Genomic DNA, 20202 nt, shown 5'->3' on the forward strand with positions numbered 1-20202 from the left:
GTGCAATGGCGCGATCTCGGCTCACCGCAACCTCCGCCTCCTGGGTTCAGGCAATTCTCCTGCCTCAGCCTCCTGAGTAGCTGGGATAACAGGCATGCGCCACCATGCCCAGCTAATTTTTGTATTTTTAGTAGAGACAGGATTTCACCATGTTGGCAAGGCTGATCTTGAACTCCTGACCTCAAGTGATCTGCCTGCCTCTGGTTCCCAAAGTGCTGGGATTACAGGCTTGAGCCACCAGGTCTGTATTGTGAGACTTTCTGAATCACCTAGCCTTGATTCTTTATAAAATGGAGATAATAAGCTCTTCCTACTTTATAGAACTTGAAGAAGCAAATGGGAGAGGGTGAATGAAAGTGGGAAACTCTGAAATGATTTGTAGTTTGTGTCCCCTACCCACCTGGCTGGGGTCTGGGAGCTGCTTTCCTGTGTGTTGATGCATGGACACCAGCAGGAGTGAGTAGATGTCAGCAGCATCTACTGTGACTTGGATGATCTTTCCACTTTGGGGTGGGCACCATCTCCTCCCTGTCTTCTTAGCTTGGCAGATAAAAAGCATCAGCTGTGCATTCTTAGTTTACACACTAATGTTCTCACAACATTGGCAGGGCCTTCCTAGGCAGATGACATCTGCAAGGAGTGGGTGATGGTGGCTGCCACCCACTGAACTGTGGCTAATGGGCTGCTGGGTGGGAGGGGATATTTTCTGAGGCATCCGCTGGAGCCCATGGCAGGCAAAAGCCAGCAAAAATTTATTACTGTTATTGTGACTACATTTGTATGCTTGAACCACTTAGACCTAGAGGAATTTTGGTTATATAAGTTTATTGGTAGCTTAGTAAATGGATTCTACAGTTCTTGTTCTTTCTATCAGGTTGAGCTTGCCTGTCTGCCACATGATTGGCACTACTGATTGTTTAATCATTTCCCCCAGAACAAGGAAAAATGCCAGGCATGGTGGCTACTGCCTGTAATCTCAGCACATTGAGAGGCTGAGGTGAGATTACTCCTCAGCCCAGGAGTTTGAGATCAGTTTAGGTAACAGAGAGACCCCATCTGTATAAGAAACAAAAACAAAAAACAGAGCAAGGAAAATAGATACATAAATGTTAGCGATAGAGATAGTAAAAAGTGAATGTCAACACATAAATGTTAGTGATAGAGATAGTAAAAAGTGAATGTCAACACAATGCAGTATAAATTATCACAAATTTCTGCTGAGTGCAGTGGCTTAAGCCTGTAATCCCAGCACTTGGAGAGGCCAAGGTAGGAGGATCACTTGGGCCCAGGAATTTGAGACCAGCCTGGGCAACATAGTGAGACCCCGTTTCTACCAAAAAAGAAAAAAAATTAACAAATTTTAAGAATATGGAGTTTTATTATATGAATCAGTCTAGTTAAGAAATTTTTAGATATTTCATTGTTTTGATCAGTTTCCTTTACCCTTAGGGATAGCACAAGTAATAGGAAAAACAACATAGGTCTAGATGCAGCAGTGCTGGTTGAAGATGTCTGGGTGATTTAAGTTTCTTTGCTCCTGCCAGGGGTAATAATTGAGAATCATATATTCCTAGAACTGAAGGGAACCTTAGGAACCTCTGTTGTAACACTTTTTATAGATGAGGAAATGGAGGTGCTGAGAAGTGACTTAGTTTGCTTGAAGTCACACCTGTGGTAGCACTGTATTTCTGAACTTGTATTCCACCAACATCTCAAGGAGCAAAGAGTGGAAATGAAGAACAATTGAGGGAGCTGTCATTCAGAGACAGTGGAATGAATATCTCTAATAGCCTCTGTTTTTTCTCATACCTCATTAAATGACAGACAAAGAAAGGCATTAATTCAGAAGAACAAAACAGAGTTGCTGAATAGAGGACAGCAACACAATTTTGGAAACTGGAAAGCAGGTAGATGAATGATCACTGACTTAGTGGCAGTGGGGGAGCAAGGCAGTTTACACTTTGAAAACCCAAAAGGCTCAGGAGTGGGTGCATCAGTTCCCTCTGGAAATGGGGGCAAAAGTAGGTTGCAAAGAGAGGGATTCATTGAAAGCTTAAGAAAAGACTCCAGATTCTCCCTCTTTCTGTGAAGCCAAGAGAATGTCCTTTCCTTACCTTAGAAGAAGACTGGAGATTCTGGAAGGGCAAAATAGTCTCTAGAATGGTGGACACCAGGTACAGTTGAGGGCAAGGAGAGCATACCATCAAGCTCTTCCAATTTGTATATAATTATTTCCATACCCAGTAGCATGTATCAAGGTGGATTTAGTTGTAAACTGACAACATGGGTGATGAGGTGATCACCCCCTTACTTTGCCAAGGGGCAGACTTCTTAACTCTTCTCCACTGAGTACATCATTAAGGCCTTTGGGTAACATTTTATTTTTCCTTTTCTTTCTTCTTCTGTAATTTAGTAGTTAATCTTCATAGAGCAGGGGAATATGGTGTAATGATTTTTGTCTTTTTTTTTGTTGTTGATCAGGCTGGCATAACAAAATAATGATGTTTAAAAGATTTGAGGGCAGATATTTTCTTAGGTGTTATACCAATGTTATCTCAACAGTTTAACCAACAATTAGTCCTTTAAAAAATATTATATATATATATATATATATATATATATATATGTATATTATTAGGCTGGGCATAGTGTCTCATGCTTGTAATCGCAACAGTTTGGGAGGCTAAGGTGGGAGGATTGCTTGAGCCTAGGAGTTTAAGACCAGCTGGGGCAACATAGCAAGATTTATTCTCTACAAAAAATTAGCTGGGTGTGGTGGTGCGTCCCTGTAGTGTGGTGATGTAGTTTCAGCTGCTTGGGAGGCCGAGGTGGGAGGATCACTTGAGCCCAGGAAGTTGAGGCTGTAGTAAGCTATGATAGCTCCACTGCACTCTAGCCTCAGTGACAGAATGAGACCCTGTCTCAAAAACAAAACAACAAAAAATATCTCACACACACACACACACACACACACACACACGCACGCTTACGCTTTCTAGTACCATAGGTCTTTAGCACTTACAAAATATCTTTGATGTTTTGGCCTTGGGAGTGGGGATGGTATACAAAGATATTTAAAATGTAGTCTTTGCCCTTGTAGAAGGGGTGAAATGTAGCACACCACGTTTAATACAACCATTGTTCTTTGTGTGCCTGTATACAAATATAAGCTGTATAAAGATTTTTAACAAATATATTGTTTCCTACCCTCACAGAGTTTATAATTGAGAATGATCTCAGCCAAGTGTGGTGGCTCATGCCTGTCATCACAGCACTTTGGGAGGCTGAAGTGGGTTTATCACTTGAGGCCAGGAGTTCGAGACCAGCCTGGCTGACATGGTGAAACCCCATGTCTACTAAAAATACCAATGTATCCAGGTGTGGTGGCATGTACCTGTAATCTCAGCTACTTGGGAGGTGGAGGCAGTAGAATCCCTTGAACCCAGGACACGGAGGTTGCAGTGAGCCAAGATCACTCTAGCCTGGGCAACAAGAGTGAAACTCCGTCTAAAAATAAAATAAAAAAATAAATAAATGTAAAAAAATACAAAAATTAGCCAGGCGTGGTGGCACATGCCTATAATCCCAGTTACTTGGGAGGCCGAGGCATGAGAATTGCTTGAACCTTGAAGGTGGAGGTTGCAGTAAGCTGAGTTTCCACCACTGCACTCCAGCCTGGGCAACAGAGTGAGACCCTGTCTCAAAAAAAAAAGAAAAAAAAAAAGATCTTTCTCCAATTATATTCTGATGATCACAGAGAATGATCTTTCTTGAATTATATTCTGATGATCACTAATCTCTGAGATATTTCATTTATAAAATTTAATGGTTTAATTTCTTTGATAGTCATCTTAGTAGCATGTTAAAGGCTTAGGCAAGTATCTGGCAAGTAAACTACTTTAACATTTTTATGACTTAATATTTCTTAAATTTATTCCATAGAACAAAACTTTAATACAGCCTATATAAGAGTACATTCCTCTAACCCATGCACATTAGATTGGCAGTAAATTATATTTGAATCATAAACCTTTTCCTCTCTGTTTACTCAACATTGATTGTTTAAGGAAAGCTAGATACTCCCCTATTCTTTCCCTTCCTCCACTCGGCCAAGGGTGAATATTTGAGGTTTTATTTCTGTGGATCATCCTTCATTAACTGTGCTAGAGGCCACCATTTAGAATGGGAGACATTTCCAGGTTCTTCAAGCTGAGTCTATTTATATACTATATATTCTATAGTTGTCATAACATTTCCAGAGTTATTAAAAGGTACAAGAATCTTTTGTAAATGATTTCTAATGCTTCTGAATGCAGACCTTTATTCTTAGGTGTTTGCTTTCACATAGTTAATTTTTTTTTTTTTAAGTGAGAACTACAAGTCTGTCTCAGGGCTTCTGTGAAACTATTCAGAGTACTACTGTAAGTTAAAGTAGCACATCTATAAACATTGCATCTCAGATAAGAAAATACCTTAATTTATGGAAATGATACTCTTGAAGAGGCTGTAATTATTTTTTGCTTATATAAATTTGTATCCTCATTGACTGATTGATTGATTCATTGATTGAGATAGAGTTGCTCTGTTGCCTAGGCTAGAGTGCAGTGGTGCCATCTCTGCTCACTGGAACCTCTGCCTTCTGGGTTCAGGTGATTCTTGTTCCTCAGCCTCCTGAGTAGCTGGGAATACAGGCATGTACAACCATGTTTGGCTAATTTTTGTGTTTTTAGTAGAGATGGGGTTTCACTATGTTGGGATTACAAAGTGCTGGGATTACAGGCGTGAGCCACTGTGCTCTTCCTGTTCTGCCATTTAAATGGAGAAATTAATTGGCTCTAACATAATACTTTTCAATCTCTTTTGTAAATATTGGTTTGCTTCTCTTTGAAGCGTTCTTACTCTTTTTTTTTTTTTTTAAATTGAGATGGAGTCTGACTCTGTCACCCAGGCTGGAGTGCAGTGGTACAATCATGGGTCCCTGCAACCTCGCCTCCCAGGTTCAAGTGATTCTTCTGCCTCAGCCTCCTGAGTAGCTGGGACAACAGACGCACACCACCACTCTTGGCTAATCTTTGTATTTTTAGTAGAGACGGGGTTTTACCATGTTGGCCAGGCTGGTCTCAAACTCCTGACCTCATGATTCGCCCGTCTTGGCCTCTCAAAGTGCTGGGATTACAGGTATGAGCCACCGTGCCCGGCCTGAAGGGTTCTTATTCTAGTAGTAGGAGATCATGTTTTTTATCTCTGTATTGCCAGGCTTATAAGTGCCTGTCAATTGAATTTAAAGAGAATAAATAAGGTACCATAATTCAGATATTTGAAATCAGTTTCTATAGTGACATGTGAATTGTTTTAGTTATCTCCCTGACCTTGACTGCCAGGAGCAGGCTTTAGAATACAAAGAGGTGTGGGAGAGGGGCAGTAGAGAAACGGTCACAAGCTGTTCTTCCAGATTTCCTAGAGTCTTAGATGATGGTATTACCTGATTCTAGAATACAGAATGTTATAAATCATAGTAAGGGAGTGTGTAGGGTAATAAGAATAAGAAGGTAAGTTATTTAGGTCTCTTCTGTATATAGAGTTGGAACAAATGCTTAAAAGCATAGAACACACTTTGGGAGGCCGAGGCAGGTGGATCACTAGGTCAAGAGATCGAGACCATCCTGGTCAACATGGTGAAACCCCATCTCTACTAAAAATACAAAAAATCAGCTGGGCATGGTGGCGCGTGCCTGTAATCCCAGCTACTCAGGAGGCTGAGGCAGGAGAATTGCCTGAACCCAGGAGGCGGCGGTTGCGGTGAGCCGAGATCGCGCCATTGCACTCCAGCCTGGGTAACAAGAGCGAAACTCCGTCTCAAAAAAAAAAAAAAAAATAGAACAGAGCTTTCCTCTTATTTCACCAATGTCATTTATATATTCAAAAGTTATAGAGTTAATTTTCTTAAAAAAAATATTCTGGCTGGGCATAGTGGCTCATGCCTGCAATCCTAGCACTTTGGGAGGTGGGGCCAGTGGATTAAGCCAGGAGTTGGAGACCAGCCTGGGCAACATGCAGAACCTCTCTCTACAAAAAAGTGAGGCATGGTGATGTGTTCCTGTGGTCTCAGCTATTTGGGAGGCTGAGATGGGAGGATCATCTGAGCTTGGGGAGGTTGTTGAGGCTGCAGTAAGCCAAGATCGTGCCACTGCACTCCAGACTGGATGACAGAGTAAGACCTTGACTCAGAACAAAACAAAACAAAACAAAAAAACACACACACAATTCTCAGGCTTTTTTTTATGGTCAGACCAAATTGTCATCTAAATACAGTACATTATGACTTTGTAGCTCTGGGGGGTGTGTGTGTGTGTGTGTGTATGTGTGTGTGTGTGTGTGTGTGACTGATTGATTGTAATATATACTATAATGTAAGCCAAGTAACTTAACTGTGTCAGTGTCAAAGGAATAATTTTAACTCTTACAGATCCCTAAATATATTTTAGCTACCTTGTAAAACCAGGATCTCAGTTGGCTTAACTGCTGCAAAAAACCTATAATACTCTAATAAAATTAGCTGTAGAACAATTACTAAGTTTCATTATTATTAACCACAGCTTGACTTACTCTTGGAACCAACAGAAAACCTGTTCATCAGTTTTCATTTGAGTCATTTGGGTGCTGCTTGTTGTCTACTCCCAGTGGATGCTTATGTTTTATTGAGATGTATTTTCTTCCACTTTGTTTATTTTCTTTCTTTTCTTCTGAGACAGGGTCTCTCTCTGTTGCCCAGGCTGGAGTGCAGTGAGGTGATCTTGGCTCACTGCAACCTGCCCCTCCTGGGCTCAGGTGATTCTTGTGCCTCAGCCTCCTGAGTGGCTGGATCTATACGGGCATGCCACCACTCCTGGCTAATTTTTGTACTTTTTGTAGAGACAGGATTTTGCCATGTTGCCCAGCTGTTCTTGAACTCATGGACTGAAGCAATCCACCCACCTTGGCATCCCAAAATGCTGGGATTACAGGTGTGAGCCACTGTGCCTTGCTTTTTTTTTTTTTTTTTTTTTTAAGATAGTGTCTTGCCCTGTTGCCCAGGCTGAGTGAAGCAGTGTGGTTATAGCTCACTCCAGCCTCCAGCTCCTGGGCTGAATGATCCTCTCCTTATGCCTCAGCCTCCCAAGTAGCTGGAACTACAGGTGTGAGCCACCATACCTGGCTAATTTTTAAACTTTTGGTGGCAATGGAGGTTTCACTATGCTGTACAGGCTGGTCTCAAACTCCCAGGCTCAAGTAGTCCTCACACCTTGCCCTCCCAAAGTGTTGGATTTATGGGCATGAGCCACCTTGCCCAGCCTAGTTTTTTTTAAAAAGCTCATTCTGTGCACCTTAACTTCTTTGATCCTTCCTTCTTGAAATTTTAATAAGATAGGTGCTAAATTTATTTTTTTAGTCCTCAGGTGGTGAGGATTGAGTGAATGACATCGCATTTCACAACATAGCATCAGCATTGGTCTGTGTAAGTCCTCTCTTTTAGCTCTTAAGGTTAATTAATTTCTTTTTTACCTCCACTTTCCAATTCTGTTCCCTTTTCCCCATAGTTAAGCTGTTCTAATGTATTTGATAAGTATCCTTATATTTGTATGTAGTTTTGTAAATATGTAGTGCTGTGTGTGTGTGTGTGTGTGTGTGTGTGTGTGTGTGTGTTTGTGTGTTGTTAAACTTACCTAAATGGTACTGAACTCTCTTGGTGCTATTTAAGGACTGCATTGCTGTGTTTACCTAGTTCTTTGTTTCTGACCACCATGTGCCTTTCCTTAAATGATCTGCTCTCTCGGTGATGGACACCAGATTATTTTCAACGTCCCACTGTTACAGACAATGGGATGAACATCCTTGTGCTTGTTCTCTTATGGTGGGAGAATTTCTTTTGATGTATGCATAAGAGTAGATTGCTGTACTTAATTTGATTAAGTACTGACAAATTTGGACTCCTTTTCAGATTGTGCAACGTTTCCTATTTCTTCAGAAATATGAAACAGAAAGCTGTTTATCCACCTTTCTAATTGTTGTCTATCTGATAGGGTAAAGTGGTATCTTAATGTTGTTTTAACTTGAATTCTCCAATTACCGAGTGGCAGTACCTCTTTATATACCCTTAAGACCATATAGAATGCCCCTGCTGTGGATTACCTGTTCATATCCCTGGCCCATTTCTTTAATTAGAGTTTCTGTCTTTTCCTGTTTGATTTACAGAAGTGTTTTATAGAATTGAGAATATTAGCCTGGTATTTGCCTTTTCCTCATCTGTCATGGTATATTAATTTTGTCATTGGTACCTTTTGCTGAGTAGGACCTAACTTTGATATAGTAAGTCCATAATCTTTTACTTTATGGTCTTCTAGAAAAAAATGAAGATATTTTAGAGATAGAGTCTCGCTCTGTTGCCCAGGGTGGAGTGCAATGGCGAGGTCTCCACTCACTGCAACTTCCACCTCCCAGGTTCAAGTGATTCTCCTGCCTCGGCCGTGTGAGTAGCTTGGGATTACATGCATGCGCCACCATGCCTGGCTAATTTTTTATTTTTTTTTAGTAGAGATGGGATTTCTCCATGTTTGTCAGGCTGGCCTCGAACTTCTGACCTCAGGTGATCCGCCCACCTCAGCCTCCCAGAGTGCTGGGATTACAGGTGTGAGCCACCATGCCTGGCCTCCGTCTTTAATCCACCTGAGTCCATCATTATATATGACATAGAATAGTAATCTAGTTTTATTTTTCTCCATGTATTAAGGCTATTTTCCTAACCACGTGAACGAGTTTGTAGTGCCACTATTTTTTTTGGAGACAGAACTTATTCTTTTGCCTAGGCTGAAGTGCAGTGGTACAGTCATAGTCACAGCTCACTATACCCTTGACCTCCTGGACTCAAGTGATTCTCCCACCTCAGCCTCGTGAGTAGCTGGGACCAAAGGCATGTACCACCACACCTGGCTAACTTTTTTATTTTTATTTTTTGTGGAGATGAGATCTCGTCATGTTGATCAGGCATGTCCTGAACTCCTGGGCTCAAGCGATCTGCCTGCCTCAGCCTCCCAAAGTGCTGGGATTACAGGCATGCGCCACTGTGCCCAGCTGGTGCCACTACTCATATATCATGATCCATATTTCCATGTCAGTCTCTGTAAGAGCTCTGGTCTGTTTTATTGGATATAAATAACGGTAGTTATTGTTTCTTACATCAGTGCCAACTGTTCTTATTACTCTGCCTTGTGCTGTGTCTTCACATCTAGTAGGGTACATCGATTAAAAGGTGTTATTTCACCCTCAAATTAGCCTAAAAAGTCAATGTAGTCCCAGTTAAATTTCATCTTTTTTCTCAGGGAATTTGGCAAACATTCTAAAATTTGAATGGAAAAAATCAAAGTCATTTTCAAAATTGATTTACTCTTTTGTAGTCCTGTTACTGCCTAATCTAAGTTCACAGTTTTTGTGTATGTACCTTTTTGGGCATTTTATCTGTTTCAAAAAATTTATTCTTTTCATCTCTTTTTTTAAACAATGAAATTTTTATTTTAGAAAAATTTTAGGTTTACAGAAAAATCTTCACTCAATTTAGAATTCTGGATTGACAATACTTTCTCTTTTCTTTTTTCTGAGACAGGGTCTCACTCTGTCACCCAGACTGGAGTGCAGTGGGATGATTATGGCTCATTGCAGCTTCAGCCTCCTGGACTCAAGTGATCCTCCCACCTCAGCTTCCCAAGTAGCTGAGACTACAGGTGCATGCCACCATGCCCAGCTAATTTTTTATTTTTATTTTTATTTTTTGGTAGAGTTGGGATTTTGCCATGTTGCTCAGGCTGGTCTCAAACTCCTGAGGTCAAGCAGTCCACCTGCCTTGGCCTCCCAAACTGCTAAGATTACAGGCTTGAGCCACCATGTCCAGCCGACTGTACTTTTGTCTTGGCGTTTAAAAAATATTGTTACACTGCCTTTTGGCTTCTGTGATTTCGAGAAGAAAGCCCATTTATTTTAATTCTTGTTTCATTACGTGTAATGTATCTTTTTTTGTGGCTGCTTTTAAGATTTTTTTCACATAATTTTTAGTTTTCAACAGATTGATTATGATGTGTCAGGGTGGTAGCTTTCTTTAGGTTTATCTTATTTGAGATCCTTCTTCAATCTGTGAATTTATGTTTTCCAATACGTTTGGGAAGTTTGCAGCCATTATTTTTTTCAGTTACTCTTTCTACACCGATAATTTCCTTTCTTTCCTTCTGTGGTTCCAGTGACATGAATGTTAGGCCTTTTGATACTGTTTCACAGGTCTGTTAAGTTTTTTTGATTTCTTTTTCTGTTCTTGAGATTGAATCATATTGATCTGTATGTTCACTGACCTTTTTTCTTTTTTGCCATTATCACAATTACTCTATTTAGCTTGTATTGTGATCTTTTTGACGTATTTTTCTGTTGTAGAATTCCCATTTGGTTCTTTTTAAAACACTTTTTATTTTGAAATAATTACAAATTTATAGGAAGTTGCAAAGATATGTATAGAAAGATCCCATGAACCCTTTTCCCAACCTCTCCCAATGTTAACATCTTGCATAACTATAATACATTATTAATACAAAGAAATTGACATTGGTGCATTCCACAGATTTTATTGAGATTTTTTCATTTATACCTGCACGTGTGTATTTATAGTTTTCTATTTTAGCACATATGTAGCTTCATGTAACTACTACCACAAACTACAGAACTGTGCCATCATTCGTTTATGCCTTTTTCATAGTTTCTATTTCTCTGCTGAAAACATCTATCTTTCAGAGCATTTATATTTACTTCATGGAGCATGGCTGTAATAACCACTTTTTTTTTTTTTGAAACAGAGTCTTGCTCTGTTGCCCAGGCTGGAGTGCGGTGGCACCATCTCAGCTCCCTGCAACTTTCACCTCTTGGGTTCAAGCAATTCTCCTGCCTCAGCTTCCTGAGTGGCTGGGATTACAGGCGTCTGCCACCATGCTTAGCTAACTGCTATAGTTTTAGTAGAGACAGGGTTTCTCCATGTTGGTCAGGCTGGTCTCAAACTCCTGACCTCAGGTAATCTGCTGTCTCGGCCTCCCAAACAGGTGTGAGCTACCGTGCCAAATTCTTTGATAATTCTATTATCTGTTTAATTTCAGTTTTGGTATCTATTGATCTTTTGTTTGTCTTTCTCCCAAGAATTGGTCATATTTTCTTGGTTCTTTGTATGTTGAGTAATTTTGGATTATGTCTGGTTCATATTGAATATTATGTTATGGGACTTTGGGTCCTGTTACAATCCTCTGGAGAATGTTGTTTTTTTTTTTTTTTTGAAACATGCTGTGTTGCCTAGCCTGGAGTGCAATGGTGCATTCTCACCTCACTGCAACCTCCGTCCCCTGGGTTCAAGCGATTCTCCTCCCTCAGCCTCCCGAGTAGCTGGGACTACAGGCGCATGCCACCATGCCCGGCTAATTTTTGTATTTTTAGTAGAGACGGGGTTTCACCATGTTGGCCAGGATGGTCTCAATCTCTTAACTTTGTCATCTGTTCACCTCAGCCTCCAAAAGTGCTGGGATTACACCTGGCCTGAGTTTGTTTTTTTAAGCAGGTAGTCAACTTGGTAAAGTTCAGATCTCAAGTTTGTTCTCAGCTTCTGTAGATTTCAATGTCAGTTCAGTTCTGTGTTTGCCGTGCTGTTCAACTTACCCTGCCTAAGCACTGATCAGGTCTGGGACTTGGGACTTGTCTTATAGCTCAGGTCTCAAAGCTTTTGCTGTCCTTCTTTGGAATGGTTGTATGTATGCAAGCTTGGAAGTCAGTCTGAGATGCGTGTTTGTTCGTTATGTAGAATTGGGGATCCCCTTTTCCAGCTTTCTTGTGTTTGGTATATTTCCTCATTCTTGGGCTTCTAGGGGCTCCTTTTCCCAGCATAGTCCTGTGACTAGTTGAGACCTCAAGATGGGGCCAGCAGAGGAAGACAAAGGTAAAAAAAAGAAGGAAAAAAGAGTATTTAACCTGTACCTTTTGGCTTACCTGGCTCTTTCAGTCCTCTGAGCAGGATATGGCAGGAGTTTCTCTCAGCGTTTTTAGTGTGTGTATGTGTTCCCTGTGCTGTTTTGTAAATTGGGCCACCAGGACCAGGCCATTGTTGGGTCAAAGCCAAGAGGTGAAGGAGTAAAAAAAAAAAAAACACAACAACAACAAAAAGGAAACTCACTGGAACTGTAAGCTTTCAGTTTTGACTTCCCTCTTCTATTTGCCTGTTATTTATTTACTCTTCTTAATCTTCAGCAAGTGACTTATTTAGTTGAAAGTGTTTAGTTGTAATCTGGGAAGGAGGGAGGCTTACTCCTTGGCTCACACTAGAAGTCTTTGTATCGTTTTTTAAAACCATAAAATTTTGGTAAATTATTCCACAAAAGTTGCAGGAATCAAGTTTTGTATAAATGATGTCAGAGGACATTTCCTGCCTCTTCCAAATTAGAATAAAGTACTGATAAGCTTTGCTTTGAAGTGCTTTATTGGTCAGTTGTTTTTTTTTTTTTTGTCCATAGGAATTCTCTTCCCTAGTCGTGCTTCCCTCCCCTTTCAACTAATTTGAAATGGTTCCTGATTTGCCTGGTGAATTCTTTTTTCCTAATCACAGTCTCTGCTTTTCCAGTGGAATTTGTTTTGTCTTTTTTTTCCACCACAGCTCTTTTTAATGTATCAGGAATTTGTTTTCATATTTTGTATAATTTGTTAATTTCAGGGCAGATAAAGTGTCAAATAATGGAGAAACTAATTAATGGCATGGACTTGTGGAAGAAGAGAACTATCTGGTCCTCAGTATGTGTTTTCCATGGAATTGCCTCTCAGTCTGGGGAGAGCACTGAGCTGTTATCCATCAATGTGTTCAATCTTGTGGGGAGATTTGAGAGCATGCACCTTTCTCTAGACCAAACATATTAGGTTGTTTCACTGTGACATATTCAATGACTTTTTGTTACTGAAAACCCAAGGGCATGTTATGTGGCTGGTAATATTCTTTTTAGCCTACCAAACATTTGCAGGTGGAAGGGAATGTGCTTGTTAATTCAACCATCCTGAATTGTTTGTTGGGCTCCTTCCTTTGGCCTGCTACCTTGTCATGTTTATTTCCAGTGAGTTGGTGGGGAGGCTCTAAGGAATGGCTGGCACCCTTAACTCCTTCCCAGGTGCAGTTAGAGACTGTTTAGCCTTACTGATGGCCACCAGACTGTTTTCATTTGACTTCTCAGTTTTACCTTTTACCACCTGTGACTTGAGATTCAGCTGTGTTTTACTAAACTATACTCCACCTTTAAATAAACTATAATGATTATTTTAAGAGTTATTATATAAATATCAGGTAAATATTGAGCTCTTTAAAGATTTTCCTTTTGCACTTTTATAGTTACTATTTTAAGAGATATATAGAGATCAGATACATATTGGTCTTTTAAAATATTTTAGTTTTACACATTTTTATATTTATTGAAAAACTAGTAAGTTTAAAAGCCATCTAACTTCTAAGAAGTAACAACTGAACTTCTATGTTGACATCTGTTGCAAGTTGTTAAACTCAGATCTTCTGCGGTGTGGTTGTAGAAACCTGTCTCTTCAGTGAATGAAGTTCTCTGATTTGTTTATGAGACATTCACTTGTTTGACTGGGTTTTGCTGCGTCATGATTCCTTTATCGCTTCTGAAAATCAGCTCTAGAACATTTTTCCATGCCCTGATTTAAAATGAAGAAGTTCTATGATTTTTCCTTTCGTGTAATTTAAAATCTTGATATCTTGATATCTAGATCTCTAGGGGATTTTTCTTTTACTTTCTGTAGTGTGTAGTATATATATTCTATATACGTATGTGTGTCTATATGTATATTTGAGTAACTACAGTGTTCTAGCAATATTAATTGGATCAGTAAATACCTGAGTACCTACTAAATTCGAATGTTATTCTACTTGAGCTACTCTGGTATATAAAGATATAGGCAGTAAATGGGCCAGGTGCAGTGGCTCACGCCTGTAGTCTTAGCACTTTGGGAGGCCGAGGTAGGTGGATTACTTGAGGTCAGGAGTTCAAGACCAGCCTGACTAACATGAAACCCTGTCTCCACTAAAAGTACAAAGCTAGCCAGACACGGTGGCGCATGCCTGTATTCCCAGCTACTTGAAAGGCTGAGGCAGGAGAATCGCTTGAACCGGTAGGCAAAAGTTGCAGTGAGCTGAGATCACACCACTGTGTTCTAGCCTGGGCAACAAGAGTGAAACCCCATCTCAAAAAATAAAATAAAACAAGATATAGGCAGTAAATATATGGATGTGTGATGATAAACAAATAATTTTTTACAATACTTCAGGTTACTTGAAGCCTTCTTTTGAGTGAGTAGATTTAAGTTTGTGAAACAAGGTTCTCAAAGTTTTAGTTTAATTTTTTTTTTTTTCCTTTTAGTTGCATTTAAGGCTGAATTTAGTCCTGTGCCATAAGTTTTTGTTTCTTCATTTTCTTCTGGGATATCTTCTTCTTCTGGGCAACCTCCTCTTCTGGTTTAGTAACAATTTGCTCCTTTTCAGTAAGGATCATTTCAATGTGGCAGGGAGAGCTCCTGTATGGGTTAATGCGACCATGCGCTCTGTAGGTCCGGAGGTGCATCTTGGGTGCTTTGTTCACTTGGATATGCTCAATGACCAGAGAATCTACATCTAAACCGTTAAGTTCAGCATTACTCTCTGCATTTTTAAGCATGTGCAGCAAAAATTCAGCACTCTTTTTGGGCCACCGACCTTGTGTCCAGCACCACTGCTTGGCCTGGGCACACCTGCCAACTCCACCATTGTAATATCGGAATGGTATACACTGTTTCTGTAAAGTGACATGTTTCAGATACTTCGTGGCTTTTCATATATGCACACCCTTGATGGCCTGGGCAGTTTCACGTGTGTTCTTAAAGTGAACACGAAGATAGGAACCTCTTGATTTGCATGACTTTGTGGGGTTCTCCAGATTAAGTGAATAGTGAACCATTTTCACAGATTACCTCAGACTGCTTAGAGAAAGAGGAAGAGCCTAGTTTCATTTTCTTAGAAATTTTGGCTTCGTTTTCTCAACAAAACTTTTATTGACTTTACTTAGCAGATACTAGATGTAGCAAAATGACTGTGACCCAGTTCCTGTCCACAGGAGCTTATAGTCTAATCAAGAATCAATTTGTAATAATAATGAAATTAAAATGTGATTGTATGTTGAGGCAAGTGATAATGGAGGTATGAAAAGAACATGCCATGGTAGCGTAGGGGAGTTGTTGGGGAAGAATGGGGTGTCAGGGAAGGTCTCAAAGAGAATACATAATTATTGGCAGCCTCTTTTTTTTTTTTTTGAGATGGAGTCTTACTCTTGTCACCCAGGCTGGGGTGCTGTGGCGTGATCTCGGCTCACTGCAACCTCCACCTCCTGGGTTCAAAAGATTCTTCTGCCTCAGCCTCCTGAGTAGCTAGGACTACAGGCAACACACCACCACACCCAGCTAACTTTTGTATTTTTAGTAGAGAGGGGGTTTTCACTATGTTAGCTAGGCTGGTCTCAAACTCCTGACCTCAGGTGATCCACCTGCTTCGGCCTCCCAGAGTGCTGGGATTACAGGCGTGAGCCACCACACCCGGCCTATTGGCAGCCTCTTGAATGGCTTTGGGTATAGGTAGATGGGAGTCGAATTATCTGTGACCCTTGAAAGCTAGGCATTTTAATTATTTGTGTGACTTTAAGATACATGCAGGCCTGGAAGTTTATTTAAACAATGCATCTGTCTTTCCAGATCAACTTTTAGTTTAACTATTCCTTTAGGAAAAGACATTTACGGATGCAGCTGTGTGACAGCATTGCAGAAACCTTTTCTTTAGAGTTTATTACAACAGAACTCCAGTTATATTGCTTTGCTTAGGTAATTCTTTCCTTTTTAACATAAAGTTTTTATATTTGTCTTCATTTTGTAAAAATAAAGCACAACTTTTAAAAAATTACAAACTTGGGGGTTTTACTTTATCCTCATGTGTGTTCCATTTCTCTTCAAAGCTAAAATGTCTATTGTGTGTTGATATAAAAATATTATCCCCAGACTAAGACCCATACCTCAACCTTTGTTGAGTATATTCCCTCCCTTCTTTTAAAATTACATCTTGTAGGAGATTCTGGTATTTCTCATTTATGTATTGTGAAGTGAAAATATATTTCCTAGAAGAAAAATAATTTCACAATAAGGGGAACTGAAAGCCTTTGCTAAGGAAAGAGTTAAGGGTTGCTAAACCTGTGGCTTGCTGGATTGGTGGTGTGCTGAGAATGCTTTCGCAGCAACTTGATTCAGCAAACATTTACTGAATGACTTTGGCAAAAGGCTCCTGCTAGATGCTTTGACGGATAAGAAAATGAACAAAACACAGGCTCTGTTTTGTTGAAGGGCCTTCCAGTTTATTGCACCGTTTCTGAATCTCCTCTCTTCCATTCTCCACCTTTGCCATATTCCAGATAGTGAAAATTAGAGCTCTAATTTATCAATTCTGTAAGATGAAAGGTCTATAAAATTAGTTTCCTTAAAATGTTGGTTACAGGTTCTCCTTTGTGCTGACAGAATTTAGAATAACAGAAAACATTTTGGTGCCTCAGTGCCTCCTTCCATAAATTAACATTTAAGTAGATGCTTTTCATGGAGCATTATGATCCAGCCTCTCTCAAGCTGTGACTCGCCATGGACAGTATTAAATCAGATCTGAGCAGCTCTAGGAGACAGTTGAAAGTAGGAGAATATGCCCAGTGTCAGCGTCTTGGCTAGGGTGTGCTGTTAAAACAAAGAACACTCTTGGCACTCAAAAACTGATTAGGCATGTGCCATTCTGCATTTGAGCTCTAATAAATAAAGCTGCAGAGGGTGTTTTGTGTTTCCATTCCAGCTGAACTAAATGGTTAAGTATCCCTTTTAGGCTTCCCCCCAAATCTACCACAGACTATCAGGACATAATCCAGAAGAGGTAAATACCATAAAATCCCCAAATACAGCCATGTATTCAGAAGCCAGAATTCTGGCTTCGTCAGCCATAACACTAGGTTCCATTAAACAACTGCTTGAACACCTACTGTGTAAACCTCTGTGCTGGTGCTCCAGGATGTAAAGAGACAACTGCTTACAGTTTAGTAGAGCGCCGATCTAATTACTTACAGTTTAGTAGAGCACCCTGCTCTCCTTGTTCCACCTGCCTTCCCATTCTGAATTCTGTTTCTGTCTGGCCTACCCTGGTCAGTAGCCACCTACAACTCTGTAGATACAGACCCATTCAGTGTGTTTATTATAACCCAGTCCTATAACCTTATCTTTAATGTACAATAGATGTTGGAAACAGTAGAGGAGATATGCCTTGAGCCCTAAACAGTGTCTGCAATGATTGGTAGAAAAGCCCATTGTAGCACTAATCACTTGAGTTATTGTTTCAGGGCAATTTTATTTTTCTAATGGAATCCCATGATTGGCATAGTTTAAACAGACAGAACCCAGACAGGAGGCAGCCTTTAAAAATGGCTAGTCCAATTTTGTTTACATTTCTTCTCATTGCAGAATGTGTATTTTTCCTTCCTTGGACTAAAAGTGGCACAGTATAATGTATGGTACTGTGGAGATACTTTGCATGAAATCACTAAATTCATTTATTCAAATAATTTGTCTTAGGCTTTTTAAAAGTGACTAGAGATAAATGTTTATGAATCATTTTTAAGTATTTGGAGGGCATTTCAAGATATGTTATACTTAAGATAATTTCCTTGACTGATGATATTAAGAGTTCTTAGAAATCTTTGTCAAAATCTTGCACTCTGAAAGTGAATGGAACATTCAAAATTAACTCTAGTCACAATTGTATCCTTATTGTTGGTTGGTCTTGCTTGTTTTATCTTATAAACAAATGTGAAGGCCAGTACTTTCTCCATCAAAATACATAAGAAACTTTCACATAAAAGTAAGACAGGAAACTAATGTAACCTTTAAAAAAATCTTGTCTGGGTGCAGTGGTTCACATCTGTAATCCTAGCACTTCAGAAGGCCGAGGTGGGTGGATCACGAGGTCAAGAGATCGAGACCATCCTGGTCAACATGGTGAAACCTCGTCTCTGCTAAAAATACAAGAATTAGCTGGGCGTGGTGGCTCATGCCTGTAATTCTAGCTACTGGGGAGGCTGAGGCAGCAGAATTGCTTGAACCTGGGGGGCGAAGGTTGCAGTGAGCCAAAATCATATCACTGCACTCTAGCCTGGTGACAGAGCTCCATCTCAAAAACAAAACAAAACAAAAACTTGAATTATCTTATTAAGGTTACAATAGATTAAATTAGATTAATCTAAAATTAGATTGTTGTTTAGTTAACCCTGATTTTAGGATTTAGAAAGGCCAATAAATAGCATCTCTCTTCTCCACAAGGGTTCTGGATAAATGGCAAAAAACCAAAGTATTAGCAGATGAAGGCCATAATATTGCTTTTATTACTGATAAAGATGATGGTAAAGGAAGCAGTTTAAGATTACAGCCAAATTGGCTTGCTAAGTGAATTCCATCATTACTCAGACCTACCCCATGGGCACAGTGGTGCTGGATTGGAGAGGGCATATGCAGTATGTAGACCCTCCACCCAACCCAGTTTCAGCAGGTAGCTTATGCATGTGAGGAAGAAGAGCATGACCAGACCGGTTTTCCCAAATTTACCAGTCAGTTGCTTCCCTCTCCAGGATAGAATCATCTAAGTGGCAAAGAAATGCTAAAGATGTTACAACTGGTAGACCTCGATTCATGCAAGGAGCCCTCAGAAGTGAGGAATGAAGGTTCCCATCTGGCACTTGGTTCCTTTTTCCATGCATGGCTTTTATGAAGATGAGTTGGTGCCAGGGTAGGAAATGTAGCCTGACTAGGCCAATGAGCAAACCTTTGTTTTAGGGAAGAGACCTTGTAACAATTGGCCTCTTGGATATTGCAGCCAAGGTTTATTTTATTGGAATGATGGGAATTTGTCCTTAGGCAGTTCTCTCTGCCTTTCTGAAACATCTGTGATGGAGTAGTATTTCTGGGCAATAAGTCAAGGTCCACAACTTAGTTTTCTGCTGTCCTTTAAAGTTTTAAAATATGCCTACATCTCTGTCTCATTTTTAGTTTTCTTCACAGACTCCTTTTGTTTACCTCCCTCTCTGGTGTTTTGCATGATTATTGCTAAGTTTCTTTTCTTTTGACAGTCTCTCCTTGGACACAGTTTTAACTGTTACATATCTTGATGGTTACCAGATCTCTATCTCCAACCTAGACCTCTGTTCTGAGCTCCATATTTATATCCAGCTATCTATTTAGCAGTTCTACCTGGGCTGTCTAAAACTAACCTCTCTTCTAGCCAACTCCACAACAACTCAGAAACCCTTATTTAGACTTCACAATCTGAGTGATACCACAGGCTGTTCATTAGTTTAAGCTGGAAACCTGGGGAGTCACCACAGGCTTTTTTTTTTTTTTTTTTTTGAGACAGGGTCTGGCTCTGTCACCCAGGCTGGAGTACAGTGGTGCTATCAACTTCCCAGGCTCAAGCCATCCTCCCACCTCACCTCCCAAATTCCCATCCCCAGCAGGCCTGGGTAATTTTTTTTATAGAGGTGGGGTTTTGCTATTTTGCCTAGGCTGGTCTTGAACTCCTGGGCTCAAGTGCCACCTGTCTACCTGCCTCAGCCTCCCAAAATGCTGGGATTACAGGTGCCCAACCAGGCCCTCCTTTATTGTTTATCTCCTAGGTCAGGGGTCAGCAAACTGTCTGCTGGATCAGTTCCAGCCAAGTACCTAGAAACCAAGATTTTTTTTAACCTTTTTTTATGAGATAGAGTTTCACTCTTGTTACCCAGACTGGAGTGCGGTAACGCAGTCTTGGCTCACTGCATCCTCCGTCTTGCGGTTTCAAGCGATTCTTCTTCCTCAGCCTCCTGAGTAGCTGGGACTACAGGCATGTGCCACCATGCCTGGCCAATTTTGCATTTTTAGTAGAGATGGGGTTTCTCCATGTGGGTCAGGGTGGTCTCGAACTCCAGATCTCAGGTGATCTGCCCGCAGTGACCTCCCAAAGTGCTGGGATTACAGGCAAGAAAGAGCCACTGCGGCTGACTTTTTTTTTTTTTTTTTTTTTAC

The 20202-nt window shown here is 40.3% G+C and overlaps 1 protein-coding gene and 1 pseudogene across 1 annotated transcript in view; one reads left to right on the plus strand and one right to left on the minus strand.

Annotated features, from left to right (window-relative positions):
* DIP2B (disco interacting protein 2 homolog B) overlaps positions 1 to 20202 on the plus strand; it is a 275455-nt gene that overhangs the window by 69042 nt on the left and 186211 nt on the right. The window lies entirely within an intron of this gene.
* On the minus strand, positions 14256 to 15307 carry LOC108316092 (annotated as a pseudogene).

Source organism: Cebus imitator, unplaced genomic scaffold (assembly GCF_001604975.1).
Source record: "Cebus imitator isolate Cc_AM_T3 unplaced genomic scaffold, Cebus_imitator-1.0 Scaffold181, whole genome shotgun sequence".
NCBI classification, from domain to species: domain Eukaryota; kingdom Metazoa; phylum Chordata; class Mammalia; order Primates; family Cebidae; genus Cebus; species Cebus imitator.